Genomic DNA, 15583 nt, shown 5'->3' with positions numbered 1-15583 from the left:
TTCCCGACTTTAGTTTCCAAGATTATTTGGTTAAAAAGTCTTGTTTATACATTAAGACAGTGCTTTGTTTACCACTTTCTTTTGGTCATACAGTTTAGTTCCTGGGTTTCTCTTAAATCTCTAAGTTTACTTCTGTACTTTTGAGACACTTAAATAATAATGAGTTTTCATTGTTTTTTAATGCTCTGGTCAAGTGGCAGACTCAGAACGTTTGAGGTAAAGGGATGAGAACTTTCTTGTCATACTTGCAATGCGAAGTTTCATGGTGATATCTATTCGTTAATTTTGTGTGTGAAACTGTCTGAATTTTACAGCAGCACTTTCATACACCAAACTTTTATTCCTATATGTATTCTGAAGGTTTTCACAGAGAGGTGTGTGCATCCATCATTCACAGCCTGATTTATAAAAGTATGCCTTGTTTGCTTCTTCAAACAGTACAAGAGGAACACCTGTCTCCAAAGAAACAGTTTCCATATCATTTAACATTGTGACTTTTTCAGTAAGAATCGCTCAGGCTGATTGGCCGGCTCCCTGCGGTGTAAGCCTCTGTGTGGCTCATCATTGATTGAGGACGTTGCATCACTGTGTGGCCGTGTCAGCGCGTTCATCAGCGCCCTCAGCGGTACAGACACAGACCGAGCTCGTGATCAAATGCGATAAAAAGAAACATCCAATCTGGCCGCCTCGGAGTCGGATCAAAGGAAGCTGCTGCTGTGGTTTCTACCGACTGAACTCCACAATACACCTCCTGCTGAGAGAAGAGAAGAGGAACGGGAGGTTGGAAGGAACTGACCTGCAGGCAGACGTGACAGAGGATATATTATCCCGCTGCACACACACAGAGACCCTGCCAGCTGAACACCAGCACACTGTCATTTATATTAAATCGTTTTTTTAACCGTGCAGGAAAGGTGAAACAGACGCCCTGACCGCCATCAGTCACACACAGGACTCAAACGTCCCGGACTGAGCTAATTGAATACATGTTTTCCCGTATCTGTCTGACTTATACTTGTATTATTGTTGAGTTATTGATTACTTTGATGATATCTACACATGTATATCCAATCATTATCAGCTCTTGTGTTGTAGTAGCGAACGGAGCAATAACATGAGTCAGAATCTGTGATAAAGATCAACGTAAATCCATGAGTGAATTGATCAGATCAGTATACATGTAATGGGATTCCATAATCAGGACACAAAAAAGGATTACTGTTACTAAATGATGTAATTAGATTACAGATACATGCAGTAAAAAAGGGGACTACTAACAGGATTACAATCTTAAAATAAAGAATGACATACTAGTCTTTATACTTTATACTTTGCGTATGTTTGGTATATGAGGTAATCCGAACGTAAGGGGAAACAATCAAGTTACGTTACTTTGATATTATGTTACATATTTTCACAGGTAATTAGTAACAGTATCAGAATACAATGTTAAAGTAACCTTCCCAACCCTGATGTTACTTTTGTGAATACTGCATCCACTGGGACTATAATACCAGAGTGTATGCTAGCTAGCAAGTTACCATTTTCATAACACTTTACAAAAACTCACAATCAGCAGCTGTATAATATCATCTGGTAAAACTTTTTGTGCGCCACCTGTTCCACACATGAAAAAAGTGTTTGAAGAGAATGGCAACACCTTTTTTTATTGTGTTCTTGAGTCGTAAACACAGGATAGAAACCATTTTGATCAGACTTTTAATATCTGTTCATTTTTATATTGAATTGAGAATCCAAAACCGGTAAATGAAAAAGTGATTTGTTGATTCATTTCATACCGAAAAAACAAATACCAGTTTGTCCTTCGTACTTTTGATTTTATGCTCAGATTAAAAACAGGAAATTTAAGAAATGGTCCTGGAAGTTATTTATTATGGCTTCGCTGACTCACTATTTTCTGCGGGTTTTTTGAGCCATAATTTCCCCGGTAAACACACCGACCTCTTCAGCCTCTCTCCAGCCAGAGTTAGAATAGTGTGTAACTAAAGTGGCCTGTAAAGACGGACTAGTGAGCAGATGAGTCTCCGTGTTCGCTGTGAGGACGTTTAATGTCCCCGACAACCTCTGTAGTCTCATTTAGACACTTGTTAGCAACCGCTAACAGTTTTAAACACACGGAAGAGCTTTATTATTCACAAGTGGAGTATTTACTGATGTATTTTATGTTGTAGAACAAAACATTGTGTTATTTCCAGTGAATATATGTGTTTGGAATGTCTTAATATCTTTGTTTTGGCCTGTATTTGGAGTTAACATGATTTTTACAGATTAGAAACACAGAAAGTTAAACACAAAGACATCTTTTGCTCTGTGCTTTAGATTAGATTAGATTGTGATTTTAGCCCAAAACATGATGTTTTCCGAAGCCAAATGAACTAGTTTTCTTGCCTTAACCGAGACAAACTGTGACCGCACAACAAAGGTCTGCGACATTCATGTTGTTTTGGACACGATGATATAAGTTTTGTTTTCGCTCACAAACGACAGACGCATTCAGTCGGTTAGTTGTGAGGATTTGTTGTAAAAACGGCAGAATAATATGATTAAATAATAATGATTTTTGATACAATTTGAGGTAATTATTGTGGTAATTTAAGGGTAATTACCACCTACTCAACATGAAATGTCCAGACCTGTTACCAACCTTTTTATCTGTTTCTGTAGCGTCTGTTTTCTGTTGTTGGATTATATGCCATCCATCATGTCTCCACTATATTAACATGCAGCATCGAGGCGTTCACTCCTGGTTTATGTGTTGGATTGATCACATTAACATGCAGCGGAGAGCCCTGTTCCCCGTTCATGTTTCTGAGGCGGAGATAACATGTCGGCTTCTTCATCACACCTTCCCCTCACATATACAGGCATGAAGCTCATCAGCACGGGCCCGTCAGGCGCTCTGCAGGCTGCGTGCTAATTGGACCGTCATCAATATGTTATGTTCGAACCGCCGCATTTAGATCCTCACGTCACAGTGCTTCTGCTTCGCTTTGGTCTGAAGGGAAATAAAACATCAAGAGGGGCTGAAAACATACGACTTCATATCAAACACCATAGAACAAAACGCGTCTATTAAACACGACAATGACATTTACATACTGCGCACCGAAAACATGGACTTTATGTCCACTTAGAAACAAGAAAAACATTTAGATTTCACTGCACAGGAAATATCAGACATGTGATTTAGGTTTGAAATATGTTAAAACATGCAAACATGCATATGAAAAATAAATGTGATGTAGATTTCCTGTCAGCATCAAGAGACGACGTTTCCATCTGCATATTAAGATTTAAGGTTGACAAATTGCTGCTAAAGTACTGCAGAGTCAACACTTCCTGTGGCCGCTCGCCACAGTAAGAGCGCTCCATATGTGAGAACATACAGTTCGGTAAATGACTTTAATTGACATCAGCACTGACAAATGTAGATTCTTACAGCGTGACTGCTGCTACGATCCACATTTTACAAACTTATGAATCACGAGACATCTTAGATTTTCACTGATGTGATGTCAAAATTTGACATTAACTATATGATTGATGTCAGGTTCGAGTTATGTGGGAGCCAGCGGGGTCTGAGCTTTACACAATTGTTGCAAGAGGTGGGCGGCTGGCACTAGCGGCGCCAGGATTTTGATTGTGGGTGGGCCTCCAGAAAACTGGATGGGCCAGTTAAAATAAGCCAAAAAAAAAAAAAAAAAAAAAAAAAAACGGGCTCCCCTTCTTCTCCGTTTCAGCGCTTTCCGGCGCACTGAAGACAGCGACTCAGTAGCCTACCTGTGTGGCTCTTGTGTCGCTGTCCTCAGCTCAGTGCTGAAGTGGACAAAGACATACACCTTGGCAGTAAGCCTAACTTCATTTATCTCTTTTGAACGTTCAATACACAACAAGACTGAAACAGAATTATATCTTTGGAGGGTCTGTTTCTCTCTCCATTTATTAACCCAGCACGGCGGGCAAGGAACTGTCCAAAATTATTTAGGCTAACTGTTTCTCATACATTCAGAATGACAGAAGAACTGTATCAACATGAAATACCAGCAGCATTGAATCCAACACAGCTGCTAAACACAAACAGCAGGAAAACGATCCAAAATTATTTCTCCTGTAGCTTATTTCTTCAGAATAATTAAATGAATAACATATCTAACCATATAAACAACAGCATAACAATCCGAGATAGCTGATAAATAATCACACATTCAATTCAAACTTGCTTGTGGGACTTGGGGCTTGTTACAGCAGGAGACGGCGGGGTTTCGTGCTGAACACAGCAAGAATTTCCTGATTTTCCAGTGAATCAGTCAATTCTCTTTCAAATGAAAGCAGGGACAGAGAGTTCAGTCTATCTGTCAACATTGTTGCCCTGGTGCCTGTTTTTATCCTATTGACAGCTGAAAAGAGTCTCTCCACAGTACACGTCGTCATGGGCAATGTGAGGAGGGCCCGAAGGAGACTGTTAATGTTGGGGAAAATATCACGGGGGCATGCGTCGAGCACTTCTACGAGTGTTTCTTTTTTCTCGTTTGTGGTCTTGTTGGCCTTTGCCTTTCTTTTAAGCTGCTGCACAAACACAGTGTGCTCTGCGTCTTCCACGGGAATGGAAAAGTGCGCGCAGGCGGGCTGGATGAGAGCCTTGTCACCAAAGGTGTCTGACCGTGGCAAGCAGGCAGCAGCGGCTCTCATGAAGCCGTATGTGTCGGGCTTGAAACGAACGTTCAACTCCATCATCTGCTTGTCCAGTATGTCATTCCATAATTTCTGTAGGTCCGAGTTTTGCTGTACAGGTGATGATTTGCCCAGAGTAGAATCAACGTGCGTATTGTCTAACCTGGCCGGCAACTTCCTCTTGCGTGATCCACTGATATCCCAGCGCACAATCTCATGTTTATTCATCAGCTCATCTGTCAGTGCCATTACTTTGTCAAATGCATCATTTTCATTCCTGAATTGTGTGTAGCTGTACTTGAGCCCTTCAATCAGATCAATACAATCTGTAACTGATAGTGTGGAAGATTGCAAGCCCTTAGTGGCGTAGTCGCTGACTTCAAATAACTGGTTGAATGTGACAAGCAGAAACAAAAACTTTTTCGTTTGCATTTGGTGCAGTAGGGAGTCAGCTTCAAGTTTTGTTTGGCCAGAACTTTCGGAGAATGTGGCGAGGGTCTCCAAAATAGGTCCCAGCAGCGTCAACACCTTACTGACTGCATTTGACCATGAGCTCCACCTCACATCACAGGATCTCTCCAGCTCCAGTGTTTTTTGCCCTGGTCGCATCTGCTTTTGAATTTCCAGGAATTTGGCGTGTCTGTGCGCCCCACTCATAAAGTTATGCAAGCTGTTTATAATATCGAAACATGTTGAAATGCCAGGAGACACTTTAGCTGCTGTGGCCAGGACAAGGTTAAGTCTATGTGAGTTACAATGCACATATAAAGCGTGGGGAAACGTCTTCTTCAGTATCACATGTACCCCTCCTCTGTTCCCCGACATGACTGATGCGCCATCAAACCCAAATCCGACGCACAGCCCCGGGTCCAGCTGCAATGGCTCCAGCACTTCCAAAATCTTAGCCGATATCGCCTCTGCAGTCATCTTGTCCGTTTCCACAAATCCCACAGCCCGTTCTTTCAATGTGCCGTTGTGCAGGTATCTGACGCATACTGCCACTAGCTCTCTTTTTGACATGTCTTTGCACTCATCTGCTAAAATCGCATAATATGTGTCCGGCTCATCATGCAAATCTGCCTTAATTTTTTTTATAAGGAGTGATGCTGCGATTTCCAGTATCTCATTTTGTATAGCGTGGTGCAGTAGTTTACCATTCTTGGGTAATTCATCCAGTCGCCTTTTTATTTCTGGGTCATATTTGGAAACCAGGTCAAGTAGTTCCAAAAAGTTGCCCTTGTTTAACGCATCTGGGTTTTCCCGATGCCCACGCAATGGGATTTCTTGTTTTGCACAGAACAGGACGAGATCTATTACCATCATGATGTGCTGTCTATGTCTTTCAATGAAGGACTTGTCGCTGGCATCGTTGTTCAGCTGGTTAATAATATTTCCCCGTCCTGGCTGGTGACTTTGCTTAAAACCATCCATTTTCCCCAGCGCTGCAGCACGTGCCCTGCTGGCTTCATGTTTGCCACAACCCTCAGATAAATGTTTCCAGTCTTTGAAGCCCCTATTAATGAATCTATCCTCATAAGCTGCTTCAGGGAAATGACGACAAGACTTACAAAATACAGCATCTCTTGAGATGCTGTATTCCAGCCACGGGAATTTTGAGTACCACCTGTCAGAAAAACTCCTATCTTTCCCCGATATGCGTGTGGCTGGGAATGTACGGAGTTTGGGCCGGCTTGCAGGCTCATCTATTGATGACAGGTCTAGCGGAGGTTGTGACAGGTCTTCTTGGGGAACGGCATTTGTGCCAGGCTGCTGAACCCTGTCTCCTATAACACATAAAACGCTATCATAAGTTACCTCTGCCTACTGCCAATATTATTTCCCCCCCCAGAAAATGTGCATACAGACAGCCAGACACTAACGTTAACGTTAGCCTAACTGTTACTTGCCTTGCTGCCGGTGTGAGGGAGTGGCTATGGGAGGACTTGATGTGGAGAGGGAGGCGGAGCTGGATGGTAACTCGTCACAGGTAACGACGTTACTTAAAGTGGTAGGAGTTTCCTCCTCCTGCTCCTCGGAGCGTTTCTTGCTGAATTTAAATGAAAACAAGCTGCTTTGCTTTGCCATATTGACATTTCATATTAGCTAATAGCTAGCTACCGTCTGTGTCTCGTTGAGCTTGCTTGAAAAATTTTCGCGGCAAAGTCATTCATTTCATTGGATCACTTGCTGGTGACGATGCAGCCTGTGGGCAGGCTTAAGAGTCCACACGTGGGGTAGAAGCCGCTGATTGGCTGAGAAGCTTTCACTCAAAGCTTTCCTCAGGCTGCTTATTGGATGAACAGCTAGAATGAAAATCACTCACTACTCATTGGCCTGGGTCAAATTGGGTGGGCCCGGGCCTAAAATGGGTGGGCCCAGGCCCACCCGGGCCCAATAGTAGCGCCGCGGGTGGCGGCTGGGTGTGTGAAAGTCATGGACTTGGACCCAGTAACAGCAATATCCCAGACTCCCTTACAAAATTGCGTGATTTTAAGAGTTGCTGCATCATGAGGAGAAACTTAACAAACTTTGTAAAACGGCTACGGCAACGTTAATCTCGTTCTTGTGAAATCGACATTAAATGCAACCCATTAAGATGTTTTGCCTCGCACCTCCCAGCAGCTGTTTGAACACACAGTTTCAGCTGATTTTTTTCGTTCGGAGAAACTGTATAAACTTTGTGAAACACTGTCTACAACACAATCTTAACTGTTTAGGCCTTCTTGTTCATTCGGCAAACATTATTCATGGATATATCTCTTTCTTTGTGCAAAAATGTTTTCATATAGGTCTTTCAAGGAGATGTTGCAGCTTGACTCTCGACCCTCAAGTCATCCCAAGCTGTTGTCCTCCCCGACGTTAAATGTACATGTTCCATACGTCATATCATTTCACATGTATATGAGCTGGTTTTCATGTCATGAGGATGAAGAGGAGAGGGTTGTGTCGGCGCTACAGCTGGGTGAGATGGCTGCCAAGCCAGAGACCACTGTTTGAGACTAAGTTCAGTTAAACACTGAATATTTCTGATGTAGTTTGTTGTAATAGACTTTTTATTCAGTTCATTGCCAATAAATAGAAAAAAATGTAGGCTATAGTTATAGAAGACACATTTTTTAATGCAGAGCTGATTTCTTGGAGTATTTTGTGGTATTTCTAGTAAATTACCTCCTCTGCATACCAAACATGTTTTATAGATGTCCCCTGAAGGCTGCTTATCAAACATGCATCCTTGATTTCCTCTCGACAAGGAAACATCGTGTACGTCTCCGAGGCTCACGTATTGATCTCGCAGATTGATTTGTTAAGATGATTGATAATCGTCCGCCTGTTCTCCTGGATTTAAATCAGACCGGTTGAATTCTCAGCAGAGCTGCTGAAGGAGCATCAGCCTGACTGAGTCAATAAACCTTTAATACATTTCAAATATCACAGGAGCGCCTCCAATCCCCCGAGCAACACCATGACCACCAGGGCCTAAAAACACACGGCAGAAAGCGGCTGCAGTGAAATCACAGAGAGATTCAGAGGAGCAGCAGAGATTCGTTCATATCTGAATGTGTTTATTTAAACACAGTGTAAAATATGTTCTTTGGTTATTACCACCTGCTGACCATGAAGTTTACAGACCTGTGAAATAAAATGTGTTATATCAGACGTACTGAGCCGATCAGACCATGTTTCATTAGATCGCTTCTTCTTCTTTTTCTTCTTTTATCTTCTTCTTCTTCTTCCACTCCTCCTCCTCCTCCTCCTCCTCCTCCTCCTCCTCCTCACAGTGTGATGGTGAAGTGTGTGTTTGTGCTCTGTTGTTGCAGATCATCAGTTGGGTCGTGTTGCTGAGGTCTTCATGTGAGTGAGTACGAGTGTGTGAATGTGACAGAGGTTTGGTTGCACTTTTAATTGACTCTGTTCTGACACCTAAGAGTTGACAAACTCGACAATAATGAATGTGTCATCACTCCTCTGTCTGTCTGTCCTATGAACAAACATCAGACTGCAAAACATTCAGCCAGCTTGTTATTTTCAGCCGTGATGATTGTGGCTTTGACTTGTTAAAATGACAGACACAGTGGCAGATATTAGCTGCTGCTAACTGACGCTAATTGTGTGAGTACAGTGATGGCAGACAGACATAACACCTGTGTTGTCAGTCTGTGTGTCAGCCAAAGGTTTCTTCTTCTGCTGCTTCTTCTTCTTCTTCTTCTTCTTCTTGTTTGTCTTCTTCTTCATCATCTTCGTTGTCTTTGTCTTTGTCTTCCTTGTCTTGTTCTTCCTCTTCTTCATCGTCGTCATTGTCGTCTTCATCTTCTTTGACTTCCTTGTCTACTTCTTCTTCTTCTTCTTATTTGTCTTCTGTTTCTTCTTCTGCTTGTGTGGTGGTTATTATGGGGTGTTGCTTTGTTGTGTCTGTTTCTGCACTGTGTGTATGTGTGAGCATTTTACAGCAGGGGGTGATGGGCGAGGTATGTTAGTCTTATTATAGGAACACACACACACACACACACACACACACACACACACACACACACTGAGTGTTCATCAGTGTTGTGGATGTGAAGTTTTGACCTTTTCTAGTTGAACCACCAGCTGTTACACTGACACACACACACTCAAACACACACACACACACACAGTACAGATACACACATTGCAAAAGCCTGATATGAACCTTGACTGTTAAAGGAACAGTTCACCTTCAAATATAAATCTGGTCATCGTCTCCTCCTGATGATATAAAGTCAGGCTCAGCCATCATCTCCTCCTGATGATATAAAGTCAGGCTCAGCCATCATCTCCTCCTGATGATATAAAGTCAGGCTCAGCCATCATCTCCTCCTGATGATATAAAGTCAGGCTCAGCCATCATCTCCTCCTGATGATATAAAGTCAGGCTCAGCCATCATCTCCTCCTGATGATATAAAGTCAGGCTCAGCCATCATCTCCTCCTGATGATATAAAGTCAGGCTCAGCCATCATCTCCTCCTGATGATATAAAGTCAGGCTCAGTCATCATCTCCTCCTGATGATATAAAGTCAGGCTCAGCCATCATCTCCTCCTGATGATATAAAGTCAGGTGAAGTCATCATCTCCTCCTGATGATATAAAGTCAGGTGAAGTCTCGTAGTCCACAGAACATTTCTGGAGCTTCACAGTAAAACAGAGTTGCAGCATTCTGCTGAACAACTGAAGCAGCTGGAGATGATTTAAAACATCAAATGTCTCCATACAGCTCGTCTGCTGTGATCACAGTCTGCAGAAGCACCGAGATCACAAACTGATCTGAGGAGACGTTACTTACACCCTCTTTAAGACTTAAATCTTTCCCACAGCTGCTGAGCTAAAAGTGTCTCGAGGGTGTAAATAACATCTTTTCAAATCAGTTTTGGGACCCCAAGTACCTCAAAATTGTAGTCGAGTACATCATTTGAGTAAATGTACTTTAGTTACAGTGTGTGTGTGTGTGTGTGTGAGTGTCAGAAGCAGGTAATCGGCTCAGCTCTGAGCTCAGAGACCTGTCCCAGGGGATTGTGGGTATTTTCATGTGTCAATTCATATTAGATTCAACACACACACACACACACACACACACACACACACACACACACACACACACACACAGAACAATCCTCTTTTTGTTCAATACATGACACACACACGCGCCTGTTTCTTTGTTTGTGTGTGTGTTTCTTTCTCCAGATTCAGCACTCTGTCACAGCTGAGGAACACACACACACACACACACACACACACACACACACACACACACACACAGATAACTCCTCTGTGTGTCTCAGCGAGCGGTCAGTCATCCACAGGTCCAGATGTGACAGTGACCGCCCACACAGTGATGGATGATAACGACATGAACATTAAAAACACTGTTTTCTGTTTGTATTTCTCTGCTGTGATCAGTCAGATGATGTAAAACACAATCTGGAAACAGAGATTTTATTGTTTTGGTCAAAAAGTAATGTTGAAGAGCTGAAACATTTACAGAAGAGGGAAATAAAAACACAGTTATCAGACGTCAAGATGTTTTCTAGACTATCCTCCCTCCTTTCCTTCCTCCATCCTAATGTCATTCATACTTTGACCTTCTCCCCTTGTTTCCTTCATTACCTTCTCTTTTTCTAATTTCCTCTTTCCCTCCTCAACTCATCCTTTCTTCTTTCTCCCCCAGTGACCCCTCAGGAACATTTCATTTGCTCCGTTATTCCTCAAACTTCAGACGGATTTAAAGATATAATTTGTCGGAAATTTTGCATTAAAGTGTCAAAAAAAGAGAGAGAAATCCACAAGTTTACTCAAGATTTGGTCGCCTGTCGCTCGGGAAGTCAGCAGCAACATTTAATTTAAGGTGAACAAAAACTTAAAACATTAGATAGACAGATTTTCATCGGCAGTGGTGTTTGTGTAACGTGTGTTCACCGCCAGCGAAGCGAGTTTGACTGTTTGTGTTTATTAGCATGAACTCAGATCAACCTCTGACTGAACTCAGCACTCAGCAGAGACTCTGGTTCTCTCTCTTCTTTTCTTCTTTTTCTTTTGAAGTAAAGTACATTTCCCCTCCAGCTCCAGTCAGCAGTCAACAAAAATCCACTTTTCCAACCAGAAAACACTGTTATGTAAGCCAAACAGCACTTTCTCCAAACAAACCAGACTCCTTTGCTAAAAATAATAATTTTATCTTGCATAACACCAGAGTTGTTGGTCTGCCGCTGCCTCAATCAGTTAGTTTGTTTTTTAGTGTGCGACTAAACTAAACAATCACGGCTGCAGTACAGCAGCACTTCCCGCGTTCTGCAAGATAAAATTATTGTTTTTGCCAGAGGAGTCTGGTTTGTTTGGAGAGAACGCTTTCTGGCTTATATAACAATAATAATTTTTGCCTCTCTTATTAGTGAACTCTAAAATAAAGTGCGACCACAAATATTACGCTGTTGGCCTGTAGAGTCTCGCCTTAAAATAATTCAGAAATGGTGAAACAGCTCTTGCACCTCAAAAAATAAAAATTAGCATTCATAAGTCTGAAATTACTGGAACAGCGTTTGCTTTCTCTTTGAGTTTAACGTCATTTCAAAAGTCAGCGTTTGATTGAATTCTTACGTTACAAAATCAGTTCGGTTTGTACACTTTGTGTCGACTCGTTTGTGGAACGGAGGACGGCAGTGTACAAACCTGATTCAGATCCTGAAACTGAAATAGTTACACTATGAATATCTTTAGTTTCTCCAGCTGTGACATCACACTGAGTAACGTCTTGAATAATGCAATTTCATCATGTTGAAAAGTGGTTGGAGCAGCGAGGAGCGCAAAACTTCCTGCTTCAACAGCATCTCAATCACATCTGCACCTGCAAATTCACCCCAGGTTGAGAAAATTCCTGTTTTCCGTAATATTCTATCTTTAAAGAAAACCTGCAGCAGAGAGGAGGAGTTTTTACTTTTCTGTCTTCTCCTCCAGCTCGTTCTGTTTCACAGAGACTGACGAATGGATGATGGGTTATTGATAGAGGGACGGAGGGATCGATAGGAGGAGGAGAGAGGCTGAAACTAGGCCACCCATATGTTCAGAGCATCCATTTATCTGCTGGAAGTCTGATTTTTAATCTGGACAGAAAGAGAGGAGGAAGCGAGGAGGAGGAGGAGAGGCTGAGAGAAGACAGAGTAAAAAAAATCTGTTCTGGGTCATGAAGAGGAGAAGGAGGCGGGGAAGGAAAGATGGTAGGAAATGAGAAAAGGACGAGAATGAAAGAAAAAGGGAAGTTTTTAAAGGGAAGTGTAGTAAAATGGGATATAAAGGAAGTAGGTCACAAAAGAAGGAAAGAAAGAAAGAGGGTGAAGCATGAAAGATTATTGTGAGGTAAGGAGGGAGGCAAGGAGAAGGGAAATACTTACTCTCTGAGCTGAAACTAAAAAAAAAATCTGGACAGGATGCTGTTTGTATTGATGGACAGACGTACAGCGACCCCCAGTGGCTGCTGGGAAAGCTCTACAGACATGTTCTCGAGACAACTCCGCCCTCATTGTCCTCACAGTGGACACACACTTTATATAAAATCTCCACATCATTACGCTGATGGAGTTAATACACAATATCCTGTTTCTCTCTCGCTGTCCTGATGAGAATAAATGAGTCCCTCGCCTCAAATGAGAAGGTAATGGAATATTGAATAAATGATGTTTCCTCTCCACAGCCACAGCCTCTAACCTGTGTGTGTGTGTGTGTGTGTGTGTGTGTGTGTGTGTGTGTGTGTGTGTGTGTGTGTGTGTGTGTGTGTGTGTTTAAAGGATTCCTCTGCACTTCCAGTTTATTTTCTATTCTTGTTGGGTTGTGTACTAACGTGTTAGTGTTAAGGTGGTTTATGAGCTCTAGTTTCCCCTGTAAACACACCGACCTCTTCAGCCTCCTTTCTGGTCTTCTGCTGCTTCTCTCAGGGTCACTGATCCTCCAAGTGTCTCTGGACATTACTCGTACTTTTGATACTCAAGTAAATCTTTTGTTAGAAAATTACTTTTTGATGCTTAAGTACATTCAATATCAGATGCTTTAAGACTTTTACTTAAGTACCTACCTAAGTATGCCTTTCGGGTACTTCAACAACACTGCTGCTAACTAGCCCAGAGACACTGCAGCTGCGACAGCTGAAGAGGTTGGTGTGTTTGCCGGGGAAACTACAGCTGATAATCAATTGACCGTTTGTTTTACAAAATAACTGAAAGAAAAATGGCACAACCCATTAAAACTAGACAACCACTGAATGTACAGCTAGGAAATTGCATGCTAGCTGACCTCTTTCCCTCTTGTTGTCCAGAGGACTACTAGGCCCAGAACCGGAGCTGGGTGAGCGGGAAAAGGAATTGGGCCCAGCAGCCTCTATGGACATCATCACAAAGGTAAGCAGACCAAAGAGAAACGCTGACGGAGAAAACTAAGAAGAGAAAAAGAGACAGTGAACAAGCGAGAGGCAAGAGTAAATCTCAGACTGGCTTTTAGTCGTCAGCGACAGCTTCGCTAAATAAAAAGCTGCAGACAGACGCTGAGCTGGACTTGTTGAAGTGGAGTAGAAAGTATGATTAGCTGACATGATAACGTAATATGTCTTGTGTTGTTGCTCTTTCTTGATGTTTGCTTCTGTTAGCAAAGTTTTCAACTCACTAGTTTTTGATCATTAACTAAGTCGGCCCATTTCGACAGAGGTTTAGCTGGTAGCTTGTTACAGCCAGGTGTTATTGTCTCTGGGTCAGGTTACGTCACTTTGGCGTGCAGATACTGTTCTCAGTTGTGCACGACGCGACAGCTGCGTGGTGAAAACATCTGAGCATGCATGTTTAATTCAAGACATACATTTTCAAGATATAACATCGTTATGACGTGCCAAGTTTTCTGTGTCGTTACCACGTAACGTTACATTACATCTGACAAATTTGTTACAGAAACCAGGGATTTGTATTTTAAGACACTTGTGTTGCACTCTGAAACAGTAGGGGGCACCAAATCGCACAAAATATGAACTGATACATAATGTTGCTTCAACTACAAGATATAAGCTTTATGTTTCCCCCCCCAAAAAAATCACAATTCATGTTTTCAATAAGGTTTAATCTCTGAAGTCACTCTCTGAGTGACTGAAATACCAGAAAACTGGATTGTGAGCCTGTATGAATCCAAAGTTAAAGCCATTAACAACACTTTAGAGTGTAGACTGAGCAGGGGCAGAGACGTAATCCCCAAATTTGGACATTTAAATGATGATGTCACAGCCAAGACGAACAGCTGGGTCAACAGAGGATCAAAAGTGAAACTGAGAAAAAAATGAAAAGCAGAATTTTTTACAGTCAGTTGGTCAAACGTGAAGTTTTAGCTGATCTCTTGTGTGTGTGTGTGTGTGTGTGTGTGTGTGTGTGTGTGTGTGTGTGTGTGTGTGTTGTCCTGCTGGTCTTTAACTGTGACATATGAACTGACGCTGCAGTGGAAATATGAAAGAAAAGTGACCAATCAAACCCAGGAAATGTCACACACACACACACCCAGCGTTGTTCATTACGTTGATAGATCTGCGCTGTGATTGGTGGCGACATTCTAATGCGAGGAGAGTCAAACCGGACGATCTGATTGGCTGAGAGAAAAAGAAATTAGAAAAACTGTGATGGATGGACAAGAAGAGGAATCTGTTTTCTCTGTAATGTTGTTCGCAGCTCTTTGTTCCAGTCTGACCTCCCTCGTTAGATTGATGTTAACACCATTAACGGCTTCTTGCTGGACCAATCACATGACCCACATAACAAGAGAGGCGGGGCTACTTGATATTTAATTACTGGAAAAACAACAGGAGCAGCTAATGAGGCAGAAAACTTCATCTTCTTGCTCAGGAGAGTCTGTCGGTTCGACACCTGTCTGTCTCTGTGTCGAGCCTCATTAATGGAAAATAAAAGGTGCTGATTGGTGGAAACCTCCATCAGCAGCTAGCCGTGTGATTGGTCCCGGCTGTTGCTGCTCAACGATTTCTGCAAAGTTGTGAATTTTGCAGAAGGAAAACGGTGAATTCCTGCAGGAGCCAATTATATTCAGTCACACACACACACTGCAGCTACACACGCATTGACACTACATATATTTACAGGAAAGACAAGATGAGAGTGACTTCATAGTCGTGTTACTAAATTTAGAGAATAGATTCTGTCTATGTGCGAGAGAATATTTTAAATGTTATGCTTGTGATTTAATCTAAAATTCAGAAACTTGAGGTGAGCGTATGTGGGGAAAAAAATGCTTCCTCCACGGCAACAGTCCAGTTTTTAATCCTGCTCTGAAGGCCTTCCTTTGCCCACGCACCGGAGAGAACAACCACAGAGAACAGGCTGTGAGCATTACGTCCACATATA

Source organism: Pagrus major, chromosome 14, assembly GCF_040436345.1.
Source record: "Pagrus major chromosome 14, Pma_NU_1.0".
Taxonomy (NCBI): Eukaryota; Metazoa; Chordata; class Actinopteri; order Spariformes; family Sparidae; genus Pagrus; species Pagrus major.
The sequence above is the reverse complement of the archived record's forward strand: the minus strand, read 5'-3'. Positions refer to the sequence as shown.